Below are 23,240 nucleotides of genomic sequence, written 5' to 3'. Positions count from 1 at the left end.
TTATAGCAGCATATGCATAGATGATATGTAAAAAGTTGTCCCAGTTTGCCCGAATATCAAATCAACGGCATAAACATATTATATCAGCATCCAATACGCCAACATCATCTCCTTCACACAACACAACAACCAATGTTATTAAAATCGTCAATCGTACTACCGCTTACCAAAAGAAAATTAACCAAATGATGAATTTATCTGAGCCTGCCACGCATAATTTAAAAAGCAAGAGAGCGGGATCTTTCACACTCAACCACCCCTTCGCACGCGCACACTTGCAATCCGCGTATTGAACTTCGAAAAAAGAGCGTTCTGCTTTTTCTGCGCTGTGTGCTGATCATTGTATGCACGCCACGCCTGTGCATCATTGGATGAATGATGCCTGGTGACAGTCATTGAATATATTCCAACCGGAGTTTGAGCTGACACAAAACGTAGCAGCTACTACGAGGTCAGAAAGCAAACTGACGAATTTTCGCTTATGTGCCGTTTTTAAACCTGGCGAAGAACATTGGATAAAAAAGAGGCAGTCCTAGCAACGCTCGCTGCTTGGTTGAATTGTACGGACCAATCAGCGCAGATAATTACCACCTTTACAAAATACATTATCTTCGTTATCTATAATAGACGTATATTTTACGGTATCAAATACAATATACGTGCACATATTTCCGATCAGATAGTGCAAAAATATAGCGATTTCGATCAGTACAACGGAAGTTAATCGCGTTTGAACACTGGGAATATATCTCAGCGCGAAATTTTTGAAAAGGGATCCCCATATTGAAACGTTAGAAGTATTCTACTTCAAAATAAATTGGCTGCACTGCCAACATTGCTAGCCGCCAGGGTGGCCAGACCTACCGATTTATCGGTAGTCCTATCGATTTTGGTCTTCCCTACCGATTCACAGACGACCAAGGCAAAACTGCCGATATTTTGTTATTCCTACCGAAAACTACCGATTTTTATTGATTTTGGACACATCCTACTCAACATCCATTTTTTGGGTTGGATTTGGTCTGAGATCTGTGTTGTCAGTATTTTACAATTCTATGTCAATACTACGTTTTTGAGACAACAACCCGGCCTACCGATAACTACCGATAAACATTTAAGGCCCAAACGCAATGGCGACGGAAGCGGAACGGCAACGGTACGCGGAATTGTCGCGGTTTGTACTAAATAAAATCTGCGACCATTGCCGCGTATTCAAAACGCAATGAACATCAGCGGTTAGAGCGCGGTTAGCGCTTGACATTTCTTTGTTGACAAATTTGGACCAAATCAAAGCGACTTTCCTTTTACAAAGCTCATTGCAGTGAATGTCTGCTTTACCAATCGTGGTCGGTCCACTCGTTTCCTTGATTAATACAGCAAAGATGTAGTAAATAATGACACAACACTACCAAGAACTACAATGCGACAACCTTGTTCACGGATTCTAATACAAAAATTGGTTTAATCATTGCATGCTTGAATAATATAAACCTGGTTCAATCATGTGAAATATTTTTGTTAGACTGTCCTTGATGCTTTCACTGAAGGGGGAATAGATTAGATATTTGGTGATTGATTGCAATCGCTTCATCTGCTGCGGGGTCGCAATGTAGATTTGGATAAAAATATAAATTATGCAAATTAATGCATGACATCTATGTTTTTTAAAGAAAAACGGTTGTCAATTCTACCAAGTGGGTGATATCGAAGGACATAGACATTCACATCACATTTTTCAAAATAGCTGGTCATACAACTTCTTTGCTGCGTTTGGGGAATCCGAACCTAAACTGATTAAAATAATGAAGAACGCCAATAAACAAACGAACCATGAAGAACGCCATCGATTCGAAAGCATCCAACGCACCGATTTCAGATCTTTTGACCAAACCTGTAACATTGAGAACATTAGAATCGCAGGTTTTATTATATTCAAAACTTTCTACCAAAGACCCAACCATGAACCGGTATCTTTGATATACTGCTGAAAAAAGGTTTACGTATCGTATCCGGTAGCGGGTATCTCCTTTTCAATCAATGTCAATTGGTTTATCCTGGCTAACGCTTGCTTTGTACACTTGCTTGCAAAGTGGCTTACGAAGTTGGTCTGTGCATCCAAATGGTTTTTCGCGTTCGTCAGAACGTAAACTGTGAACAAAACTTGAGTAACAAGAAACGTAGCTATTTAGTAGATAAAATAACCACGGGTCCGTAGTGTACCCACCGACGTGCCAAAGAGAACAAATAATGCCCCAGTTGTCCTAATTGTTTAAATTAAAATACGTTGTTATACTAGTGGCATCTGTATAATGGTTCGTGTGGTAGACGACGATAAATCAACAGTACGATAAATCCAAAGTGTATTGACGTTGTACCAGATATGCTAGAACGAACAAACTATCTTTTATTCTTGTTAAACAATCGTTTCTTATCTTTCCCAGCTTTTTATTATCTTTTGTATGCACTAATTCACAAAACTGTTCGTTAAAAGAACAAAAACTAACAGAGATCTTTTCTAATGCGTACAGTTTCAACAGTGAATTTCGTTCAAGTTTTTCATGCCGCCATCTTTGAATTTCATCTGGTCCATTAGGACGGCACACGAAAATTGCTTACTTGGGTTCGATTCCCTAACCCGCACATATGATTGGAGATTTTTAGAAAAAAGCTTTTTTTACCCCACAAAAGACGAACGACCCTCAGGTTAAAACCTCTAAAATCGAACGAAACAAAAAAGCTGCTATTAAGTTCACTATCTGCCCAACCTAAATTTCCGCAATACAATACGTTAGATTCCACTGAATATGGAATCCGGTGAATTTGAATTAAAACAGTCTGTTTACCGCGTTTTCGACTGCCGCTCTTTTTGATTTTTTTAAAAAAAAACGCGATTTTGTTCTTTTAGTACAACGCCGCGTTTACCGTTCTGCCATCATTGCGGACAACCGCATTGACTTGCATGTATTCAAAATTATAATTGACAGCCGCTTTCCGTTGCCGTTCCGCTTCCGTCGCCATTGCGTTTGGGCCTATATGATTGGAGATTTTTAGAAAAAAGCTTTTTTTACCCCACAAAAGACGAACGACCCTCAGGTTAAAACCTCTAAAATCGAACGAAACAAAAAAGCTGCTATTAAGTTCACTATCTGCCCAACCTAAATTTCCGCAATACAATACGTTAGATTCCACTGAATATGGAATCCGGTGAATTTGAATTAAAACAGTCTGTTTACCGCGTTTTCGACTGCCGCTCTTTTTGATTTTTTTCAAAAAAAACGCGATTTTGTTCTTTTAGTACAACGCCGCGTTTACCGTTCTGCCATCATTGCGGACAACCGCATTGACTTGCATGTATTCAAAATTATAATTGACAGCCGCTTTCCGTTGCCGTTCCGCTTCCGTCGCCATTGCGTTTGGGCCTTTAGTGACCCTACCGATATTAAGGAATTCTATTTGGCCACCCTGATTTCAACTGCAAACCGTGTGACCACGGCTTAATATTTTAACTCAATTCATTCGAGGAGTTCATTTGTGACACTTTGGGTAGGGTAGTGGTACCTCAACCAACTTTAGTTTGTTTTTTTCTGTTACATTGAACAATAATATAGCCTCGATGCAGATGGTTTATTTTCAAAATTGAATTGCTATTGCTTAATATTTAATTTGGCACGTCTTGTAAAAACACAACCCAACAACAGGTTCACCACTCACCGGTATAATGCTATTCCCATGGCAGCACGCATCTTTCTTCTACTACCGACGCAGGCGGCGCGACGTTCATTTCACGCTCCACCGGTGACGACGCTCCGATCAGCAGTAGGAGAATTGGAAACGTGAGTGTTCATCAGAGCGTTTCCACGGCCATGCTTCCTCGCCCGACTGTGTGACTGGGTGTGTGTGTGGTTGTGTAGGGCGTCCGTGTGTTTCCTGGTTGCTTCGGGTTTACTCGCTGTTAGTAGACACGCTATAGAGAGGTGTTCGACATTGCCGCCGGGAGGGTACGATATCTACAACTGGCTGTTTGTTCATCAGTTTTACGCCGGGTTCCGTTTCGATCGGAAGTTTTTCCTGTATAGTTGTCGTTGATATCGTCGTGGAGAGTGTTTTTAGAAGATTTGGGGGGCAAAGTGCATCCCAGTTCTTAAACAGCTCCAAGATTCCCACCTTAGTTTTGAGTATTGGTGACGCACGGAAAGAAATCGCGCGCACCAATTGTGTCACTTGATTTGGGCTCAAGGATAGAGGAATCCTTCTATGAGGAATTAGAGGGAGTGAGTGCAGTGCGGTTCGGCGGTGATTTGTACGAGAAAAAATCGATTAGGACTGTCGTGTAGAGAGGTGAAGCGAGAAGTGAGTTCGCTGCGGGGGGAACCGTGGGAATTCGTCCCGAGTGTGGCGTGAAGCCAATTGTGATAAGCATTGTGCGAGGGGTGGGGAATGGGGTATTTTCCCGATGAATCATGCATGCTTGATGCGGGCGAAAATAGCCAACAAACATAAACAAACCATAAAAAGGTTCACCGTGGAGGCGAACAACAAAACAGCAATAAGCGAAGGTTAGGAATTTGCTTCGGGAAGGGAAAGTGTGCACCGTCTGGATAGTTATGTAAAACGTGTTTGTTGCACTCCTGGGTGTGATCGCTACAGATGAACTCGGAAGCGACTGTCTCATTTTGATCGAATTTGAAGTGATTTTATGAATCAATTTGTAAGTCAAAGTATCTATTACGGGCGGATGTAATAGATGCCAGTCAATTGCTCTGTTTTGAACGTAAAAGGAACTGCACATAAGGAAGAGGTCGAGGTATGAGTAGATAGACAAGTAGCAATTGAAAATGCCTTTCAGATACATATAGGAAGTGGACGTTGATGAGAGGGTTGAAGACTGAGCGAGATCAACAACAGCAAGCGGCAATCGTACCTGTTTGTCAATGTGTTTCCTACCACTATCTACTGGTTAGTAGTAGTTCAATAGTAGATGGTTAGGTTCGTTAGATGACCGTCAGAGACAAGCCCCTCTCCGCATCAGCATGCTGGTGGCCGATTGCACGTGAATAGCCGAGGAAAGCGCAAAGTCGCAATTTGCATCGCCGTTGTGGTGGATCTATCGCCATCATGAGTGTGTTTTGGGATTATGATTTGATTATTGTGTTGTGTGTCTGTATTTGCTTCCTGCGGTTTTGGGTTAATTTTGCTATGGCGAATGCTGGGATGGTTTGGATGGTTGAGATTGATTATAGTGGAAAGGATTAACGATTTGTCACATCCCATTGCCGCCAATTAAATACGAATTATGGGTATGCTTTAGTCAAAATTTTACTCGTCGCAACATTCAGGATACGTCGAGCAATTTGTTGTACTGAACCTCACATCTCGTACTTGCCAGGGTAGTTTGTATGCTTTTTGACAGTATTTAAAAAAAAATCTGAGGATGTTAAAAGAGATATTGGAGTGAAACTTTTTGTATTTTTTTTTGTTAAAGCGTCAATCGGTATGCAGGATTGTGTCTGTTCTGATGACCTGAAATCAAGAATTAAATAATCATTTTACTTGATACTGCAACAAGATCATGATAGCTCATTTTTTTAGAATTTAGCTTTTTCACAAAAGGGTGGACAGTTTTTTAAAAAGTTTATTTTTCCCACGTTTTCGTTCTTTATGCAGTAGTTAATTAGCAAAATATGATTTGCCAAAAGTGAACGATTCGGGCGTTGTCATCTGTCGATATGAAATTTATCTGCAATTCTACAGGGTGCTTGGTACATGTTTAGGAACCTCTCGAGGGCTGATTGACTGTCATATTTGGAAAAAAATCGTTCTACACATACCATCAAATCTTAACCGTTACAGAGTTATTGAGCTTTTTGCGTTGAAATCTTATTTGCCTTAAAATACCGCTAACTCAAAAAGTATACTTTGTAATTCAAATCTTTACGGTCCATTGGGAAGGTAAGAAAATTTCCCATTGAGTGATGCCCTCACATGTTTCAGCTAATGAGTTTAAGTAACCTTTTCTAAGTAATTTTTTAAAAATTTAACAATTTTGATCGGTTTTTCGTTCATTTCTTGAAAATCTTAAAAGTTAACATCACCATTATAATAATTCAGATTGTTTGTCTTGAAGAACTGCATAATTCGTTCTTTGACATGATACACTTATCTTTTATTGCTTTCATGTGATTGAGTTATTCAACTTTAATATTTGCCGGCGAAACACTTTTTCCCCGAGTGGGTAGTAAGATTCGGAGATATTTCTACTCGTAGTGACGACAGTTCGGACATGGTGTATGTAAGTGAAAGTGAAAATTCCCAGATAATACCTGGTGGCTATTTGGAAATACCCTTTGTTAACGGGCTGTGCGACTGACGGCTCACCGAAAATGTGTTTGTTGACTAGTTGACTAGCACTACAAATGTTCCACAGTTAAGTACCAGTTACTCTATTCTTTTAAATTTCGTTGCCTTAATTTTCTTTTTCCTCCGATAAAACCTTCTTTGCGCGGGTACTGAAGCCCACATCATAGTGTTTACTAATGAGAAGGTATCTCCGACAACAGACAGCCCCTCTAGCTCAATGGAGGTCGATTTGAGTATTTATCTGATAGCAAAATAATGCTGATAAATCTTCTTTTCCATATAAATTATATTCATCTAATGCAACAAGCCCCTGGAGGTCTACTTCTAGACCGAATATAACACATTTAACATCATCGGTACATCGCGTAAACTAACTAAACAACACTCGGCCGTGTACGAGGAAGTATCTGGCCTACGTACGCGCCTGGGAAGTAGAGATTGATGGTGTAGTCTCCGACAGGGGTCTTAATTGCGAAATATGGGGTAGGCTCCTTCCAGAACCTTTTGCTTCAGTCAGTGAAAATTGTGAGTTGCGAGCAATGGCGTTCAGCATTAATCGAGGAGTATAAGAACTTCTTTTTAATCAATCTCATGTAGAGTCTTTCGCCGGATCTACTCTTCCAAACTTTGTTCTTTTGAACGGAACTCGTCTTCATGTTCGCCTTTTTGTGCCTCAGGGCATGCCGTCATTGAGAACAATTGGACCATACAGCTACCCAGTGTAGAAACCTAGAAACTACGACTAATTTCTACGCTCCCTTGTCCACTAAAGAGCGAGAGTCTGACAATTCTATTGAGGAAACAGGTTCTAATGTGCCTATAAAATTTCGAAAAAAGAAATTCATTCCCTCTCCTAAGCTACATCGTAAAGGCCTGAGAGTGTCCTTTGATGGGTGCTATTACTAAACCGAAGTAAGTGGCTCCTCGTCTCGGAAATCTTAGAAACTAATAGGAATTTCCTCATGAGACATCAAAAACTCCATGTGTTCCTATATTTCATTCCCATGGATTTTTTAGGTTTAACACGAAGTAATTGGTTAACTTCCGATTTAGATCTTCCACAATTTTAACATTATACGCCAGAACCGAGTTAATCCTATCATATCCATATATCTATAAGATATTGAAGTTGTCGGTTGTCAAGTCCGAGTCAAAGGCATACATTGCTCCCATATAGATCGCACCTCAGCTGATTCAAGAATACTTCAACTCCCACGGTATGCTAAACCCTAAAAAATTTTTTTGGCTGATTTTTGTATGGAAAATGTCAAAAAGCATGATAAAGTAAGCTTACCCTATTCATAGGGTTGTTCTTAGCTTTATTGTGTATAGTTTAGAGAGTTAAAAAAGTGCCTGTTCGTAAATTTTGGTTTGCACCTTTCTTTCTTATATGTAGTTGAAGTTGGTGTAAAAAAATGTAAAAATCTCCAATTACTTTGAAACAAATGAGTATTTTTACAAACAGTCTTCGACAATATTATGTAGTTTTGTTAGCTACAGATTTGTCTAGAACATAGTTTGCACGAAAAATCACAATGAAAAAGTTATATTAAAAAAACTAGATTTAAGGGAGTTGCCATAGAAAACGCCATATAAATGGATAACCTTTACTCCTACAAGCTCAAGTTCTTAAACTAAATTGTTAACTATGAGCATTCCAAAAACTTTGTCGAAGACATCATCTTTCTATCTCGTCAATTAAAAGGTTAATTTTTTTAGTTCGATCATAGTAAGCCATGCCTAATTTCAATTGTTATCAGATTATGGGGAATATTCATACGAACAATTCCTCCAGAGGCATCCTGTGAATAAATTCGATGGTTTCGCCTCTAGTGAAGTTCACGTTTTCGGCGTTTCCGACCACTGAGGGTTGTATTTACGTTGATAACCGATCTATCTTACTGCTTGATTTTCCCGACAATTTCAATATGATCATGACTACTTCACCACCGCGGCTAAGTGCGTTGGATTTATCTTTGTAGTCGACGAAACGAGATCTGGCGCGAACAGCAGTGGACGGTCTCCCACTCAGAATTGTACGCGAAAAGGTCGTATAGGGACTTTTTAAATGTAGGATCGCCTGATTTTTTTTTCCGAATATACGCAACGTTTGAAACGCAAATGAAAAACTTAAAGAATGTTGAAAACAAGGTTATTGTCATCGTCGACGGATTATCAAGAGAAATAATGTTTCATCTGGTGCCTAGGTCCTACGTTGTGTATTCCATTCAATCGTTGATCGGAATACACGGAACCAAGAATCCCTTTTTGGCGACAACAGCATTCCATATAGATCTACACTCAAACAATTGATGTTTCGCGATGAAATGATAATACTTTATTTAAATGTAATGATTGCTCTTTGAACACACAAATTTATCTGACAGCAAAAATTCTCGCGCTAAGCATTGTAGTGCGCATATCACTGTAGCGTTCGTTAGATGATTACAGCTATGTATCGCTTCTATGCTAATCATTATGACAGTAGTGGTAAGGGTAATCATAAAAGAGGCTGTGCTCCCCACAAAACTGATGGTTTATATCTACCCTTCAACAACCATATCCACATCGTTACAGTTCCAAGGAGGCTCTCCATTCGATCGAGCATGCATTTTCAGGGGAAAACATGGGAGTTCCTTAGTTCTTTATCTGAAATCATTCTTCAGTATTTCTTGTCAGAGAACGCTCGAAAATTGACATATTTGTTGGAACAATGGAAGTTTGGGAATCCCGAAGGCACAAACTAGCCTTGGTTCAAAGGGATGGATAAGGTTCGCGACTTCATTTGGATGATATCTCAGGTCATGTCTAGTCATTATACGTTGGATGAGCATCTTCGGTGTAGTGGAGAGCGGTCTCTGCGCTTATGGTGACGATTATCGCAACATTAAACATGTTGTCTGGTCGTGCGCCTAGTGCCCTAGCGCCAAACTTCCATTAAACGAATCTCTTCGGCCTCGTTTCAGTTCTAAATGTGCTAGCTAGCCTTGATCTCCTTATACGTCTCTCATATTCAGATTTTTAAATACAATAGATATCAATTTAGTTATCTCTTCTCATATGGCTGATATGCTAACAGTTACCTGGAAATCTGGTCCCAAAAGATTTGCCCAGCAGATCCAAGGAGGGCACTCGGCGATCCAGTTCATGATGTCCTGTAGTATTCTTCCGTTTGCCAAAAAGATGCAAGTTTAATTTCTTCTTTTCCGTAACATTGTTGTCCACCCTCTCTTCACTTTCCCTGATACGGTCTATGCTCCTCTGAAGTTCAAATCAATTCCTCTTGTGTATATCTTTTGTCTTCCATACAATAAGTCTAATAGTGTTTCTTCTTGTTTAAAATAATAGTACATGCTAAAAAATAACAAACTATATATCTAGTCACTGAAAATTTTTCTAACCATTTCTTTTAACCTGAATAAAAATGCACTAATATTTTTCTCTTGTCGATCTGAATTTTGAATTTTGAGATGTAGATGTGTCAAAATATATTCCCCTTGGTATTACTAAAAAATAAGTTGAAATTTTAAACAAATCCTTATCTTCAAGAAATTTAAATTGTAAGCCAAAAGAAATTTGTATCTCAAAAAAAAAAAAAAATGAAATTATTATGCATCGAGAATTTCAGACGCATGCATTTTGTCCGCAAGACAAACATGCGGTTAATTTCAGGTTTTAGTTTGTTCCAAACTTTGGAGTGGGTATTTCCCCTCTCGGTTATTTTCGAGTGGGCAGTACTACCCAAGGGATCCGCCGGCCCTGCCAAATGTAACGTAACGATACATTTTGTTGATTAATAATTAGAATAGTTACAAAACTCTCCAAAAAAACTCAAATTTTGAGTTATTTTACTAGTAAAAAGCCATTCAGTACACTTAACTAAAAGATATTTGTACTTACATTGATAGAAAATTTTCTCAGCTTTCCAATGAAACCTTGGAAATAACGATATAAAGCATATTCTTTAGATTAGTCTTTTAAGCACTTGCAAGTCGATTACAGGACACGTTCAGTAAGGAAATTACAAAGAAATGAGAAGAAATAGGAATATGATGTTCAAGAACAAATTATGAATCGTCCCGAAACCCAACTTTGGATAACAGATATTGCTATAATCATACTTCATTATTTTGAGAAAATTAACGAAAACCTCCTCAAGAACACTAACTTTTAACTACTTTACAACTAAAAGGTAATTAAAACTAATTAACTGAAAAATATGAGAACACCATCCAATAGGAAATTTTCTCACTTTTAGAAGGGAACCAAAAGATTTAAAATACAAAGAATGCTGTTTGAGTTGCAAGTATTTTTAGACAAATAAGTTTTTTACACAAAAACGGTAACGGTTGAGATTTGATGGTATGAGTAGAACGATTTTTTTCATGAACCAAACACCCTGTATGAAATTTATTAATCCCTTTTGAGGGCTTGTTTCTATGGTTCCCTAGATTAGTACCATGCAAATTATAAAAAAACGATATTTTCAACCTCGCGTTAAAATTTCAAACCCCTTCCCCTCTTAATTTAAACTATTCGGTCATGTCTCTGAATCGGTTGCTTGGCCTTTTATAATAACAGAAAAATCTCAACGTCTGCACACAGTGTGGCATAATGCTACTTTCGGCGAACAAAATCTCTATCGCTCTGGGTATCTTGGAGGTTTAATGTCTTTGAGAAAGCACATTGGGTAGAATTGAGCATTATTTTGACAACTTTGATTTTTATTTTGGTGAGTATCAACTGATCTGCATCAGTTAGGGGAACGCGGGGCAAGTCCGACACCTTAAGCGCAATAATTTTTCTAAAATTCCACAAAGTTCCTAAAATTGTATATTCTGTGCATAATCCTTGTTTAGGTGGTTCTTAACAAAATATAATTTTTTCAGCGTTTCAAAAAATTGAATTCATTAAAAGTTATTGGTTGCCAAAAAATGGAGAAAAATGTCATTTTAAAAACGCTGCGGGTAAGACCGACACCCCAAAGGGGCAAGAGCGACCCCCTTTTGAACTTTCTTTTTGTCCAAATTTTTCCATTAAAAATGTATTGTGTATGTGTGATAAAGTGCAATTATGTGTATATGAGTATGTGTGATGCAAACGCATACTTTCTGTAGTTTCATCGCGTAGCAAAAGGAAGAGCATTCGAATGTGTGGTGTTATGAATAAATAATGTTTAACGCATGGTTTATATTATGGTACGGGTTTTCTCAAGTAATTCTTTCGAGCTTTATTGCCACTTTTATAGCCATTCTAACGAGGAAGAGCTGTTCAGCAAGCAGATTATATACGCTGTTACTAGGACTCATTCACTTAGAAGTGACGCACGCTTCGTAGTAAGCTATCCGGTTCGTGTTGTGATTTTTCGGAACACTGTTGATCAACAATCCGACGGTCAATGAAATTTTTTCATCAATATCATTTCAAAATCTCATATTAGATTATACTTTTCGTTTCTTTTTGTAATATTATTATGAATCACATTCAATTATTTTTTATTTTTTTGGTCGGCTTGAGACAATACTGATAAATAAATGCAAAAAACATAGTTTCCGTGTATTTCAATTATTAACATGACGTAATTATAGTATTAATTGAACACAACAAATATACCCAGTCGTTTGTATCGAATCAAAAACGAACCATCTAACCAATTATCTAAACACCGTGTCGGTCTTACCCCACCCAACAATTGTCGGTCTTACCCCAACAGCGCCCATTTTTGTTAAATGCTCAATTAACAGTATTGAAATACTCAAACTTATCTTCAATACATACAAATAACGGTATGGAGAGTAGAATAGAATGTGTGACAAAAAAACTGGTCATTTTCAAAGCTTTTGTGTTAATAAAACCTTAAAATGTATCAACTAAAAATAACATCCAAAAGCGCATCAACTTTGCTTTCGCTTGTTTTGTTTATTTTGTTGACGTTTATGAACACATATGGCATCGATATGCATCGAAATGCCAAAAATAATCGTACTAATAATATCCTGTCATTATTGTATGATTTAAAATTTGATGTCAGGGAAAAGTCGTGGGGTGTCGGGCTTACCCAGGGTGTCGGGCTTCCCCCCAGTTCCCCTATATTGTTCGACAGCGTTCGGACAAAGGTCGTAAAAGCTCCGCTCGATTCTTGAGTTTTTTTTGTTCGAAAAGGTTGAAGAACTGCTTATAGCCTGTGGTTATTGTGTAAATATGTTATGATCTCTTAGTTACCGAAATAAATAATATTTCTCTCAGGCCCTGATGATGATCCAACAGTGGGATCGAAACGTGGGCGAAGATCACACAGTAATTGACGCAATCGCTTTATCGATTAAAAAACCATACCACATCCGTATATTTTCAACAGTCGCTACGCACCTCTATTCAATTGAATTAAAAACTGTTGCTAGAATCCATTACTAGTCGCTAGCAGCTGGACAAAAATATTTTCTAAAAGGTTTTTTTAAATTTTTTTTTTGCAAGATGGAATTAAACACACAAAAAATCGTCAAAAACAATTATTTGTTTATTTTGCTAGGGTCTCAAACATGACGTATCAAGAAATAGAAGGCGACGAAAATATTTAATGTTAAGATTTATGCCGAAACGTCTCTTAGGTAAATCCCAAGCGTACTAAAATCGCTGTGGACTTCTTCCAAAAGTTGTGCCGGCCGGAAAATGCTGCACATCAGCCATCTTGTTACAAGGTTATTTGTAAGAATATTTTTGTGCTTCTCACTCAGTTCTATAAATTTCATTTCACAGGTTCACTATTCTTCTCTTTAATGTGCCAAGGAAAATTTCAGAAATATTCCTATTTTTTCGTACTCTATTTCACTGTGTGCAGTGCTCATATTTGACAACGTCACACCTAATCCGCGTAATTGCCTTATTACTTATGAAACTTTCTACCGAATAATCTTTTGCTCTTTTTTAACCTAAATGGTTTCGTGTAAAATGCGAATGATCGTGTTTTTGCAATGTGATCTCAAATAAACTTTCGAACCGATTGTCCGGCCAATCGCATTTCTCTTATCCGATCATTCTCCACCAATGCAATGTATTTCCCAGGCATTCCGTCGTCATGAATTATACCATGCTGCCTTCATCCAATCTCTGCTGCAAGAAACGACGATGCATTTTCTGGCAATTAGAAAACATCGTTTTTCTTCCCCACTGACAGCACAGTTCCCGCTACCGGTCGGTTGCAACTGATGCTTTACCCAAACTTAATCACTTCGCCTACCCTGCCACGTGCCCGGCCCACCAGCCGTGGGACGTTGCCGTCGTCGCAGCGCGCGAAACAGTTTGAAGACGTGCCAAATTTAGCGATGATCTCCACCCAACCGGTATCTATCGGCATTAAAATCCAAACAATATGCTTTCCCCTGCGGTCGTCGAAGATGCTATACGTACGGAAAACTGGATTTCGACTCAACCGGGAACCGGGTCCCGTACGCGCATCCACATACCGGAATTATCAAGTTTATCAAAACCTGTTCTGGTTAAAATGTCAAAGCGTGTCAGAATCGGGCGGTGGTCCCGTCATCAGTTCAGATCTCTCTTCAACCGGGCGGATATTTTATCACGGGTAGAAGAGTTTTATGAGCTCCCCTGCATAATTGTCAATGGCGGAGTACCGCCTGCCTATGTATGTTGCTTTACATTCAGAGAAACTGTCGGTCCGTAACTTGTCTCCAACGAGCGTAGAAATTTCATAATCATGCAAACTACCTAGGAGGTAGTACATTAAGGCTGCGTGTCATTGGAAAATGTCGGTGCATGATGGTGGGGGGAAAGACAATAGAAAAAGGTATTCAAAGTTGCTTGAAGCGTGGAATAGCGTAACGGGCAGCTTTGATTAAATATTTTGTGAGGGCAGTCAAGTTGAGCAACCGGAGGTGAAGGAAAAGTGTGCTGAAGAGTTGGCGCTTTTTAGAGTTTTGACGAATTCATTGAATATTTTTTAGAAACCGCAGGTGTTATTTTTTTATGAAAAAGGCATGGAATATAAAGCAGTTTAAACTAACACTAGGTCAGCAAGTTATTTTACTGTCAGTACAGTATCGGAATGATGTTAATTGAAGGAGTTTGAAGGATAGGATTAGATTGGTGTGGCTCAACAGCACAGCACTTTTTGAGTTCCTTTTATGGTCCCAAAGAACTAAGTAAATTTTGGGGGGATTGGTTGCTTCTCGGATTTGCGCATTGCGTTCGAAGTTGTCCTACTTTTGTTAGAAGGTCCGCCACTGTGCGCCGGCTAGTTGTAAGTTGCTACTTGTTGGTGGCAATTCAAAACAACACATTGAAAACTTTACTTGTATGCCAGTTCTCAGTTATTTTATGTCATAGGGCAGAATACTGCGTATCATTATCACTAATTTCAAATGGCGGTAAAAAGTCCTGGTTAGGTATATTCTTGTAGATCATACTTTTTTCAACATTTTTGATAATATTTTAAAGTGTACCGTAATGCCGATAAGTCTCCCTTTCGATACAAATTATATCAATCTTATACAATATGGGTGGTCTAATTCCGGGTTAACGATGAGTCATTTAATGCCATCGACATCTCGAATGATCTGACTAAACAATACTCGATCGTGATCGATATCATCACGGTCCGACCAGATGAATGTATGTTATGTGTGAGCGACCTTGTACAGGTAAATCTGATTGCACGTTGTGAGTTTTTTTTTATGAAAAAGGATCTTGTCTATGTACCCGCTAGGGAAGTAGAGATTGATAGTGTGGAGTCCGACAGGGGTCTTAATTGCGAAGATCTGCTGATATGAGGGGTTGGCTCCTTCAAGAGCCCTTTGCTTCAGTTTGTGAAAATTCTGGATTGCAAGCAATAGCGTTCAGCTAAAAATCGAGGAGTATTAGAAAACAAGTTATTTTCCATCAGCCTCATTCTGGGCTTTTCGCCGGATCAGCTCTTCCAAACATTGTTCTTTTGAACTGGGCTCGTCTACCTGTCCGCCTATTTGTGTCGCGAGGCATTAACTACATATCCATTGTAGAAACAAGGCACGGCGTGCAGGGCCGGCGGAACACGTGGGTAGTATGGGTAGTATTACCCACTCGAAAATAACCGAGGGAGGAATTACCCACTCTGAAGTTTGGAACAAACCAAAACCTGAGATAATCCACGTTGTATTGCTTTACAATTAAAATTTCTTGAAAATATGGGATTATACTTAGGATTTGTTTGTAATTTGAAAATATTTTTTATATTAAAACTAAGGGGAATATATTTTGACACATCTAATTCCTTAAAACAAGGAATTTCGATCGATATACAAAAAAATATTAATGCAATTTTTTTTAGACTAAAGGATGCAGTTAGAAAAACTTTTAAATACTAGATGTACAATTTGTATTTTTTAACAAGAACTACTATTTGATTAAAAGTTGAAATAAGGAGAAACGCGATTAGGCTTTTTTAAGGAAGGCAAAAAACACGTACAAGAGGGATTGATTCCAACATAAGAGCAGCAAAGACCATAGGTGACATATTGGGGAGGTCAAGAATAGCCAACAAATTTCGGACTGGAACGAGGCCAAGGGGATTTTTTTAACGGAACACCAGGCGCACGGCCAGAAAACATGTTAAATGTCGCGATAACCGTCACCACAAGCGCAGAGACCGCCCTCCACAACCCAAATACGTTGGAGATGTGCATTTAACCTATATCGATTGGACATGACCCGAGATATCATCCGAAGGAAGTCACGACTAATGCGAGTTTCATGGTACACAAATTAATTTACAATTTCAAATATTTCCCCATCTAGCACCACTACGACTATGGTACCCACGTTGTTTACCAGCGACTTCGTTTTCCGGTATTAATCATGACAGAGTATCGTCCTGCTTCAATCCATTCGAAGCATGTTGAAATTTCACCCGCATTTGCTATAGTTCATTTCGTTTCACTGAATCGTACGCTGTCTTGAAATCTATGAACAGATAATGCGTCTGGAAGTTGTACTCCCGGAATTTATCGAGGATTTGTCTCAGGGTAAACATTTGATCCATCGTTCATCGACCCTCATGAAAACCGGCTTGGTATTCGCCGACGAAGGACTCCTCAAGCGATCTCAATCTGTTGAACGGAATATTGGATATGATTTTGTAAGCCGAATTAAGAAGGGTTATTCCTCGGTAATTATCGCACTCCAGTCTGTGCCCTTTCATAAAGAGAGGGCAAATAAGGCCGTCTAGCTAGCTAGCAGGTATTTCTTCTTCCTCCCATATTTTCGACATAATATGGTGAAGAATTTGACTTGCTGCTTAAGAAGTTCAGCCGGGAGCTGGTCCTTCCCCGCAGCTTTGTTATTTTTCAGCTCCTTGATAGTATTTGTAATCCGATTAGAATAATAGCACATTTTGATACACAAAAACGCTCCTCCATAGTGTTTTCGTGGCCCTGGCGAATAATATTAAAATACCAGAAGATCTACGTCGGATGTTAACCAGGTTTTACACAATATAAATACATTCTGTAAAACTTAGGAAGATAATAGGACTGAAATATAGAGACTTGGAATTTTTAATGTCCCAAGAGGAATATCCGAGATCATGGTCCACTTACCCAGGACCGATCAAGGGACACTTTCAGGCCTTTACGAGGAAACTTAGAAGAAGAAAAAAATATCAGAATCACGTGAACAGGGGAGCATAGAAATTAGTCGTGGTCGGTGCCGTATCCCTTTTTTAGAATTTCTTTTCGAAGTATTCCTTAAAAGAACGCTTCAGTTTTTCCCCGTATAATTTATATGTGGGATATGTCGATAGTTCATGCGGAGTCTCTCCACAAACTTTTCATGATTCTCTCCGCATTTTCCATGCCTTGTTTCTACAATGAGTAACTCTATGACCTCATTGTTTGAAAAAAAAAAAAGAACAAAGTTTGGAAGAACAGCTCCGGCAAAAGGTTCAAAATGAGTCTCAAGGAAAATAAATTGTTTTCTTATACTCCTCGATGTTTGCTGGACGCACTTGTTTGCATAACAGGTTTTTTACTGGCTGAAGCAAAGGGGCTCTGGAACGAGCCAACCCCACATTTCGTAATTAAGGCCCTGCTCGGAGACAACACCATTAATCTCTACTTGCCGGGCGGGAACGTATACGAAATACTTCTTCGTACACGACTGAGTGTTTTTTAGTTAGATCGCGTGATATATCGATGATGTTAAATGGCTTATTTTTGGTCCGGATGTAGACCATCCAGGACCATCCATATTTGATGGATATAATTTGTATTGAAAAGGAGACTTTAGAGATCGGTTTTATTTTCGCTATGGGAGAAATATTCAAAACGACCTCCACTAATCCTGAAAGGATGTCGGTCGTCGAAGATACCTTCCAATTAGTTAATACTATCTTTCGGGCTTCAGTACCCACGAAAAGAAGGTTTTATCTAAGTAATTGTTACTTAGCTGTGGAACATTTGTAGTATCAGTAATCAACAAACACTTTTTCGCTGAGCCGTCAATCATATAGCCCGTTAACAAAGGGTGTTTCCAAATGGTCAATATCTGCTGGCAGGGAATTTTCATTTTCACTTACTCACGCCATGCCTAAACTTTCGTCAGTCACTTCGAATCTTATTATCCACTCCGGAAAAAAATGTTCTGCCGGTCCTGACGGCGTGGAAAATACGGAAAGAATCACGAAAAGTCTTCTTACTGTGTTGAGAATCCGCATGATCTTCCGACATATTTCGCGAACAAATTATGCAGGGAAAAACTAATGCATTATCGCTCCGAAAAGAGGGTTACGTCACCGGCCACGACTAGTTTCTACGCTCCCTTGTTCACTAATGAAGAGTGTCTGATAATCCCATTGAGGGAACATCTTCTAATGCGCCTACAAATTTTCGATAATATCCTGACTCCTGCGTGTAGAAGACAAAAGGTTAAGTCACCGGGAAGCTCCAGTGTAAAAAAATCAGTTTTTTTGTCAATTTTTTTAGAAAGATGGGTGAAGCGAATTTATCGAAACTTTTGTAGATTATACTACATCATTTCAACAATATTCTGTAATTTCTTAATGCAAAAATATCAACTAGCGACTCGGTGACGACGCTTTTTGTGGAACGTCTCTGGAAAAACACGATTTGCGGTGTTAACTGCCATTCAAAAATTACTTGACCGATTTATTTCAAACTTTGCATACACATTTTATGTAAAAAATGCCTAATTCCTACGTTGAGTTTTTGGGATAATTTTTCAATTAAGGGGGCTTTTTACTCGCAACACGGCGAAATTTTTGTTGAAAAACAGCAATTCCGCCATTTTATTTTTTATTAAATTTTTATTGAAAAACAGCGATTGCGCCATTTTATTAGTAAAAACCGATTTAATCCACCTATCAGTGAGATGAGACATTTCTTACGCATATCACTGTTGTATTATTCATTAGTTTGCCGATCACACCCGAAGTTGGCAAGCACTAGATGAAAGATAAGCACAGTTTCGAGTCCTACACGAATAACACTTCGAATAAACTGAATAAGCTAAAGAAAAATAATAAAACAAAAAAAAATAATTATGCAGCAAAAATTTAATTTTAAAGAGAATTAAAAAAAAAGTTATTCATAAAATGGATATAATGATTAACATGATTCAAATTAATAAAATAAATAAATCAAATTAGCTCAAATGGAAATTAGACAATATTAAAAAGGTTACGAAATCAAGAGAGTCAATTAAATTGTTTCAAGATAACAAACTGTCATACAATAACAAAGAGAACTGACTAAACCGAATCGATAGAATGAAGAAACCGAACAAAACATATGAACTGGGAAAAACTAACAAGTTAATTAATTGATTAAAGTAAATAAAATAAATAATATGGATAAAATTAACCTTTTCATGCCTAATATGTTTCTAGCACATATAGGATTCCAAAACCGTTTTTCTTAAAAGTGTTACAGTAAAGAAACACAAAAAGCCTGTTTTGATCAAGATAGATGCTTCTCTAGCAGTGTTAGAAGATGCTGAAGTTTTACATACCAATCCTTAATATACATCTCCTGCAACATTTTCAATAGTTCCATTGGGCAGGAAAGGTAGCCGAAAGCGGTCCAAATTGATAAGATTTATCAGTTTCCAAAAATATTTGAAGACAACGAAGATATATAAAAATATAATTTTTCACAGACAACTGAAAATGTTTCTGGCAGCATTGCTCCAGTGGAATCCAATCAGAACAATTGCAATAAATTCAGTTCTACGGATATTTCTTGTAACTAGTAGCGCTCAAATAAACGGTGATAGTCACAATTATTAGTTTTACTTTTTTGTGAGGAAATCTTGTCTAACCCCAAAGTTATAGCTGTTTGAAAACGTTGTAACAGGGTAAACACAGGGTTAATAAAATCTATAAAATGAATAGAATGAACAAAATAATTAAATGAAGAAAGTGATAAAATGAATAAAAATACTTTCTGTCTATACATTAGAATAGAATTAATAGAAAAATTAATAGAAAAATTATATTGCGTCTAATTAATGTTCTAGATGAAATGAATAAAATGAATGATAGAGTTACATTAGTCAGATTATTAAAATGAATAAAATGTGTGAACCGGAAAATATGATAAAATTGCATAATACGCAAAAAGTGAATAAAATAAGTTAAATGAATGATTCGAATAAGATGCATGAGATAAAAAACTGATCGGATTGCATACAAAGAATGAAATGAATACAATAGATAAAATTAGGTCAAATAAATAAAATGAATAAAAAGAATGCTGTATGAAAAAAATCATTAAAATGAAATGATTTTATATTTAAAATTAGTCAAATATTTTAAATGAAAAACATAAACAAAACGAATATAATCCATGAAATCCATCCACTGGAAAAATGAGCATATAGAATAAAATTTAAAGAAATTTATTTAAATGAAGTAAATGAATAAAACGAATTTCACGAATTTCATAATATTCTGAAATGTTTGTGAAAATCCGATTGCAAAGAGCATGTTTTCGTTCTTCTTTTCTTGACGGCGTTGTTTTTACTTTATTTATGGGCCTTAATTAGTCATCAGGAATTTTGATTTTTGGAATTAAAAGATATCTTTTTGGTCACAGATTTCTGAAAAAATGATTTTTGTACAGAATAGAATTTTCAGGGCCAGTATTTTGACACCTAATTGGAAATAGTAAACTGAGATAAGGTCATCTGTGAATAATATTCATTTGCATTGAAGTATCTAGAAAAGAGTGTCGAGTGTCTAGGCTATGTGGGCAATTATATTATTGTCGATGGCATAAAAGCCGTACATTCAGTCGATTACAATGAAGTCTCTTTCCATCCATCCTTATCACTTGAGAATTTTCGTTTCATTCGGAATTCTCGTTCGGGAGATATGGGTTAATGAGTCCTTTACAAAAAAATACCATGACAAAGAAGCGGTTCGAACTACCAGAATAAGTATTTAAATTCATCGAAAATCTAGTGGCCATTGAAAGTATCCCTGGACCGCTTTTAGACACAAACATTCTTGAAATTACAAGTGAGGAATGGCAAATGATGGTTAGTGCTGTAACATTATTTTTTATATATAAGGCGAAATTTTGATTCCTTACATCTTTATTATCAATATTTCAACTGATAATTTTTACGCCATAATTAGTATAACATAAATCTTTCAAAGGAAGATAAATTTTCACTAGAATTTTGTTATTCTAAAATACAGATGCTCATGGTGATGTTACGAGTATAATATGAATATGAATTATATTAGAAATCTATTTTCTCACTACTAAGAGAATTACTTGGTGATGTGTGTATTCATATACCATCCAACGTCTATCTCACGACCAGAGTCGGAAAATGTTTTTTTCATTTGCCAAAATCAGGCGAAACTGACGAAAGAACGAAGCTTCTTTCCATACCACTAGCACTTTGCGAAATTGAAAATGAGACAACGGGCTAGGACAAAGCAAGCATGTAGCAGAGCGTTTTCATTATTCTCTCCGCACGCTCTTTTTCGCTTTGAGATTCAGAATGATATTGGTAACTTCGATATTGAACTTACTGCTGGGGAAACGAAAATACACTAGCAATGATATTTATTTGTCGATGCTCGATTCTGTAGATTTGCAAGCTAATGATGGTATTGTAAGACGGAAGCCTGATCGGTGTGCATATACCTCATTTTAACTATGTTCTAGTTGCATTATTAGATGCACATTGCATTAATTTCATTTAATGAATGAGAATCGCAAATTACTGAGCATGCATCAAAACGAACTTGTTACTTCGGATTGTCATAGGAAAACGAAAGTCGCTGCTGCTGCTACTCGTTTTCGTAGAATCGAGAAAGGAGGGGACATCGCCTTTATTGTTTTATTTTTTCATGCATTTAGCGACGAAAGAGGCAGGGAAAGGACGAAGATGAATTCTCTCGTTCATTGAATAGGTATGAGAATTTTAGGCTCTGCTCACGACTGAACGCATTGTCCAATCCAACGGGTAAATCAACTCCGGACAAATTTTCACTTTGAAGTGAATTTACACATTATTTGAAATGAACTTGCGTATTAATTTTTGAGAAATAGTTAATTTTCGGAATCCAATTCCTTGAATCACGCAGATGTGTTTTCATACCCGGATATTCAAAATCGGTTTAGTTTTGCCCCTAAAACACCAGTAAAGCAATACTCTGTATGAAATGATTTCATTTTTAGTTATTGAAAATTAGTAAGCGAAGATTAAAAATACAAAATGTTTAATATCTCCGCAGTTCGTGAACGGATATTTACAAGCTTTCTCATTTCGTACACATAACACGATTGCATTGCTTCGTTCAAAAGTTATTTGCTTTAAACCCTTTGTGTTTTGACTAAATCATTCATATCTCAGAAAGTAAACAACATATCGAAAAACAAAAATAGTAGTGCCAAATGGCCAAACGTTGGGCCTTTCTTTTGAAACTAATTTTGTTAAGATCGGTTCAGCGGTTGCTGAGATAATTACATGACATTAGTCCACAGACATACCCACACACACACACCCACATACAAACATTGTCCCAATTTGTCGAGTTGAGTCGATTGGTATATGAGACTCGGCCCTCCGGGCCTCGGAAAAACTTTTCAAAGTTTGAGCGAGTCCTATACATTTGTTTTGTAAGAAATGTAAAATCCCTTTAATTGAAAAATTATCTAAAAAACTCAACGTAGGGGTTAGACATTTTTTACATAGAATGTGTCTGTTAAGTTTGAAATAAATCGGCCAAGTAATTTTTGAATGGCAGTTAACACCGCAAATCGTGTTTTCCAGAGACGTTCCACAAAAAGCTTCATCACCAAGTCGCTTGTAGATATTTTGGCATGAAAAAATTACAGAATTTTATTGAAATGGTGTAGTATAATTTACAAAAGTTTCGATCAATTCGCTTCATCCATCTTTCTAAAAAAATTGACAAATAAGCTGATTTTTTTACGGTGAAACCCTTACCACCGCCCCCCCCCCCCTCCCCTTAAGAAGTTTCAATTGTTCAGCACAGAAATTGGCGAAATTGTTGCACATCGAAGATTTCAGGCGCATGCATTTTGTGCACAAGACACATACGTGTCCAAGGTTTTGGTTTCTTCCAAAGTTTCGAGTGGGTAATTACCCTCTCGGTTATTTTCGAGTGGTTAGTACTACTCATGACACACACATTGGGATCCACATAATTCTCGTAGCGGATGTAGGAATGATGATCATTTGTTTTATTTGCTGCTTGGATTTTTTGCTACAATACTACAATGCACTTTGTGTGTTGGTGGTGCTCGTCTCGACCAGAATAATAAAACGAAATAATTGATTTTTCGACTACTATTTTTTTAAATAATTCAAAGTCCCACTGTGAAAAGTTATAA

The 23,240-nt window shown here is 37.5% G+C and overlaps 1 protein-coding gene across 1 annotated transcript in view; it reads left to right on the top strand.

Annotated features, from left to right (window-relative positions):
• The first annotated feature begins 4,020 nt into the window (after positions 1-4,020).
• LOC131693873 (ral guanine nucleotide dissociation stimulator-like 1) overlaps positions 4,021-23,240 on the top strand; it is an 83,897-nt gene continuing 64,677 nt past the window's right edge. Inside the window, exon 1 of the mRNA XM_058982120.1 lies at positions 4,021-4,350. The gene's annotated coding sequence lies outside the window, so the exon portion shown is untranslated. The remainder of the gene's footprint in view (positions 4,351-23,240) is intronic.

This window comes from Topomyia yanbarensis, chromosome 3 (genome assembly GCF_030247195.1).
Source record: "Topomyia yanbarensis strain Yona2022 chromosome 3, ASM3024719v1, whole genome shotgun sequence".
Taxonomy (NCBI): Eukaryota; Metazoa; Arthropoda; class Insecta; order Diptera; family Culicidae; genus Topomyia; species Topomyia yanbarensis.
Note: the sequence above shows the minus strand (reverse complement) of the source record. Positions and strands in the feature narration are given on the sequence as shown.